Source organism: Chiroxiphia lanceolata, chromosome 3 (genome assembly GCF_009829145.1).
Source record: "Chiroxiphia lanceolata isolate bChiLan1 chromosome 3, bChiLan1.pri, whole genome shotgun sequence".
In the NCBI taxonomy this organism is placed as follows: Eukaryota; Metazoa; Chordata; class Aves; order Passeriformes; family Pipridae; genus Chiroxiphia; species Chiroxiphia lanceolata.
Window position 1 is genome coordinate 102,860,342 of NC_045639.1, and position 5,664 is coordinate 102,866,005.

Here is a 5,664-nt window from a genome sequence, read left to right on the forward strand (position 1 = left end):
TCAATTATCTTTTACTTTAGACTTTTGGATGCAATTTACTATGTTTATTTTTAATAACAAAGGGAAAAAGATCTCCCAGTTTCCTGCTTTTGATCCCTTTCAGGTTTCCAAGAAGCTTGGGCTCTTCGGACCTGCTTCCTTCCTAGTGTGGCCAACGGCTCCCAACTGCCGCACATCTCCAAAGAGAACCTGGCACTAGAGGGCGATGGAGACATACACTTTTGCCAATGTGTCTCAGTTTGTTAGAAAGCAAAACCAGAGGAATAAGATATTAATTAGTAAGTTCTTGAAAGAAGGGTGTGCTACTGCTCTACTCTCCTCATTAACTTCTGTTCTCATACCTTCTCTCTGGATTCTGCTTATTAAATTCTTGTCCCCGAATCCTGTAGTAGTTCTCCACGTTCCTTCCTTCCTGTTATTATCACTTCCTGCCCTTCAGAATTGGTGCTCTGTTTGCGTGTGACCTGAAACTTGTTTCCAACTCCTGATCAGTGGTATTCTCCTCAGAAGTCTCTCTTCTGTTTTTCAGTCTTTGCTTTTCACTCTGGTCTTTCCCTGATCTTATTGGTTCTCCATCCATCTTTCTGTCTGTCCATCCTGCCCCTTACTCAAGGAATCACTCTCATCATACATCCTGTCCCAGCCTGAGGATGTGAAAATAAGAGGTAGAAGGTACATCATCATCTGTGCTGGTGATTAGGACAGTGAAAAGAAGAGGCTGCATCTTGGTCTTTGTGCCTAAATTGTCCATCCATTGTATAGTACACAAATAATTCATAAATAGGTACCATAGCTAGGATTTCCTGTAACCTGGATAAGTGTTGCAACCACTGAACTTTAGTAGCATTTAGTTTAGCTCCTTCAGGAGGAGTGGAGCATCCTTAACTGTTCAGTGATGATCTGAGGAGCCAGTAAAAGCAGCTTGACCTCTGGCTGAGGGAGGCCGAAACCTGGATCATTTGCTGCCTAACTGCTAAGGTTACTGTATAAAATTGGATGGGTCTGAAAGAGATCATGAATAAGCCTGTCAGCTCCTGAACTGAGGTTCCTGAACTCCAGAGAAGACATCAGGATACCCTGCAGGGAGTTTTCCTATCCGTCAGCTCGAGGCTGCTCTGTGTTCATACAGATATCAGTGTGCACTGTTGTGTATCAAAGGCAGATGGAGGAAACTGTCTTCTCTGCTGTGTGCAGGCAGCTTCAAAAGGTGAAGAGGTGCACTAGTGGTTAGGAGGCAGAAGTTGTTTGTGCCTGTGACTGGTGGTGGGAAGCTGTGCCTGGCAATTGGAGGCTGTGCTTAGCGACGGGAAGCTGTGCCCCTGACTCTGCATGGCATGCTCTCCTGCTAGAGGCTTCTCCCTTTGAGGTTGCCAGCTTTTCTCCATTTGTAAGCACCACATCCTATCAGAAATGTTGTGAACTGTGCTGGTGGCCTGATTAGGCTGTGTGGGATTAATCATGGGTTAAGCTGCTCTCAAGGAAAATTTCTTCTGATGCATGTAGGCAGAAAGAGAGATGCCACTCAGTCATCTGCCTCAGTCCATACAGTTTTTATTATCCTTCCACGGCTTCTTAAACCTAAGACTTCAATCACTTGGAAATTCATCCTGGATTTGTTACTTGAGAATCTTTTTGACTTTACAGAAGACTCAGGATGAATTCATAGAAGAGATCTGTAGATCTGTCATCCCACTTTCAATATTCTTTTTCTAGTAGCAAATAAACCACACATCCCCCACAGGCAACTCTAGGCTAGACATTGTCTCTATGGCCATAATTTCATAAAGGCACTTGAAAGAATGTGTGAGGGGAAAAAATAGAATAATGAGAAGGGTGGGAAAGAGACCCCTCTAAGCCACCATAATTTTTTAAGAGCACACTGAAAATTGCATCAATGAACAACATGGTCCTGCAAATGGATGATTCAACGTGCATTTGCTTTTCACGGCTGCATGCCACTCAGTGTCACTTCACTCACTCATGTCATATTGCCCTCTCTGAGCCTAATGGGCATATTCTCAGTTGCCATGAAGACAAAAACTCACCAGGTAAGTGATACAATGCTCCCAAACTCCACGACACTGTAATGCAGACAGTTCTTGAAAGCATCAATTTTTAAGTTATTGAGGTGACAAATATTTCCTTCTCCTCCAGAAAAAACAATCTCTCACCTCATCACTGAGAGATGTGATTCCAGCTGTATTTCCCGGGAAATGATATGATGACAGGAGGGTATATGATTGAGAATGAGAAGGTATTATACAGACTGGTATTCAAATTCATTATCAGTCAGTGAGACTGATGACTCAGAGTTAGAAAAAAATGAAACAACCAGAGATTGTGTCTCCGTCAGTGCTCATAACAAACTTGAATTCCCATTTGCACAGCTCATATACATGGGAATTACATAGCATGCTTAGAATCAATTTGCATATGCTGTTTCTACTCAGTCACACAACAAATAATGTATTAGGAGTGCATTTTAATGCACTATACTATCATACAGCTTGAAATGCTGTCTGCTGTTAATGGGCCTTTTGAAGGCTGTGTGCATGCATGTGTGTATGTTCTCACTCATTCCCTCACTGTTCCTGTTAGCATAAGGAAGTCTTCTACCTGAGGAACCAGATTAAAAAAAGGTGAATTTGGTAATTGAGGAGTTTGGCAGATGTAAGAGATAGATATGAATTTTTCAAACTGAAGGTTTAAATCCCTTCTTTGGCACTGGAGAATTCTCTAATATGCATGCAGATTTCAGAATCTGGGCCAGAGTCCCTGTCAAGGCAGGCTCATGTGGCCTCCATCTGGCCTCATCCTCCGAAGAGATCAGGCCCTTCATTAAGTGCAGAACTGTGATCTCAGAGCTGACCAGAGTGGATCTACTTTGACAATATAGTGTTTTTGCTGGGATGATTCACTACTTCTACAGCTTGCTAAGTACCAAAGAACTCTAGAATGTGCTACATCACTAGTTGATTTATGATCACTGATGGTAAAATCAAAACTTGACAAATATATCTGCACTTTGTTTTCAGTGATCGGAAAAGTAAAGCACAACCACTTCCCCAAACCAACAACTATGCATCAATTCATCAGATTAAGCCAAACAAATTTCAGCCTTTCTCTTACCATATTGTCTGGTGAAAAGTCTGGGTGTCATAGAGGGGGAGGAGATCGACACCTTTGCTTTACTTGCTATTCAGCTATTTTCAACAGCCATTCTGTCTTTCCTTCCAACAGAGTGCTTGGAACAAATATTGTCTGATGTGTCTGAAGCGAGGCTGTGAGAGCTGCAAAGGCTTTTTGAACTGTATAAAGCTGAATAAGTGACAGAGGTCTTTCTCGTGTCATTCTGTGCAAGTGCTCCTGATGCTGTCCCTTCAGTGATGATCTCCCCAGGACAGTACTGCTATCTTATTCCCTTCCCTTTCCTCCCCTTCCTGGGGATGATGGATGAATTTATGCAGACACTCATACATCATGTCTTGCACTGGGTTCTCTTCTTATCACTGTGTATCAGACTTTTCAAGTGACTCAGAGGTAAATTAAACTGTATTTCAGAAGTGCAAACTAAAATATGTCAGGGCCTGTTTTCTAGCTGGAAGGCTGACAGCGAGAAATGTCCTGTGAATTTGACCAGCTTGGAGCTTGAATATATGTTCCTCATTGCTGACTGTTAAATAGCATTGGACTTGGTATGGATTTTATTATTCCATCTTCCATGAGTTATTAATGATCAAAAGTGATATGCTAAAAGGTTTACATTAAAATGTGCTATATTAGTGTTTACAAGACACAAACTTGAGGCAATTACCTCTCTTTTTGGGTTTGTTTGAATGGTTTTGATGGCTTTAACTGTTTTTAGATACTTAAGAAATGTTTGAAAAAAAGTAAGGAGGACCACATCAAGGGAGAAGAGAGACAGCTGGTTGTTCCAAAAATCACAACAGACACTGGTATCTTTGAGTAGCTAGCAGGCACTTAAAAAAACCACTTCACCGTGCTAATTTTAATAATAATATTTTAGAGTACTTTCTAAAATCTGTAAATGAAGAAGTCTTGAAAACATACACCATGTGGTTCTACTGAGAACATGGATGTCACAGTTTAAATCCTCAAATGTTCTTTTGCATATTATTTAAATAATTTGCGGTCATCTGGGTACTCCCAAGGCATACAGGAAATAGTGGTTATTTTAGACACATTGAAATCACAACTTCATTGTAAAATCTCTCTGCAGTTAAGATCTCACCCTGGGAGACAATGAAGTCTTAAACTTTTACTTAAGAAGATAACTTCTTAAAAGGGTAATTCATCGTGAGCTTACCTGAACAGAGCACAGTCCACTATTGTGTATATCAACAGTTTCCTAACGGAATGTTGTCTCATTACTTATATTCTTTCCATAGGAAGGGCGCTAGGTTATCTCTGCATTACATAGTGCTTGATTCTGGAACAATAAAGAATTAGCCTTAAACCTTATTCCAGAGGTAAAGAACTGCAGAATTGACTTACATCATCTACTATTTGGTTGTACTAAATGCCATAATATATAAGAGCAGAATAACCTTCGGAAGGTTGGCATACATAGGTAACACTAAAATACAAGGTGACATACATTGACTGTAGAGACCATGTTCTCCTCATTCCCTCTTGTGTGCTTTGTTAGACACCAGATAAGTTATTACTGGGTCAGAACTAACTTGTGGGGACTTTGTGTGTGTGTGTATGTGTGTATGTGTGTGGAGAGGGAAGGGATAGTTTGAACCTCACAGAGGTGGGGTGGCATCATATCCCTCATGGCAGCCATTGGAACCCACATGGGGAAGCCCTGGAGTAGCTGCCATAGAAAGCCTGGGAAAACTATAACACACCGAGTCTCCTGCAGCCTCTAACCCAGCCTCAGATTGACAGATTCAGTGAGAACACTACCCCTCACTCTGGCCTGGAACCCCAGAGTGGCTGGTGGGTCAGAGACCCTGCCTGGGGGAGTTGGCCATGGGGATCAGAGTGGATAAAACCAAGGGCATGTGTTTGCCTCGTGTCGTGGCCCTGCTATCTGGTTGAGTGAGAACTGGTCTTTTACAAGGCTTCAGTGGTAGCTATCTCTCTTTCTTTCTCCTTCTCTCTTCTTGATCCTTCTGTTTCTTTCTCTTTCCTTTCTTGATGCGTGGGGTAGTTTGGAGCTTGAGGGATTGAACTTTAAGTGTTGTTGTTGGATTGAATCTTGATTTAAGCATTGTGGAATTAGTTGGATTTTGCCTTAAATGTTGTGGATTAATAGTATATGTTGAATCACAGTGAAACATTTTTTGTCTAGCTTGTGCGGTGTCCTTACTCCCCTAAATTAATTAAGCAATTCCTTGGGAACAAGTCCACGACTTATTCTCTTGATGCTATCTCGAGGTATTAAAGAACCCTATATCTATATAGTAAAGTAAACTTCATAGCCAATCCTGTGAGCCAGCAGCTCCCGACGCTGGAGTTTTACGTGCTCCTCACTTCTTCTTTTGTACTGGTTGCTATTTATGTGGACATCATATTGTAGAGGTACTTACTTCTCCTGACTTTTAGGGAATAAATAAATGAGTTTCAAGCATGGTTGCAGAATTTGCTTGATTAACTCAAGAATGATGAATATTGAGTCTTACTGGAAAATCCATT

At 41.3% G+C, this 5,664-nt stretch overlaps 1 long non-coding RNA gene across 1 annotated transcript; it reads right to left on the reverse strand.

Annotated features, from left to right (window-relative positions):
* Positions 1-253: 253 nt before the first annotated feature.
* LOC116785042 lies at positions 254-4,751 on the reverse strand. The gene is made up of 3 exons (XR_004356358.1): positions 4,619-4,751; positions 4,328-4,450; positions 254-644 (listed from the first exon to the last, which is right to left on the reverse strand). It is a non-coding gene; the product is annotated as an uncharacterized LOC116785042 (long non-coding RNA).
* Positions 4,752-5,664: the final 913 nt, after the last annotated feature.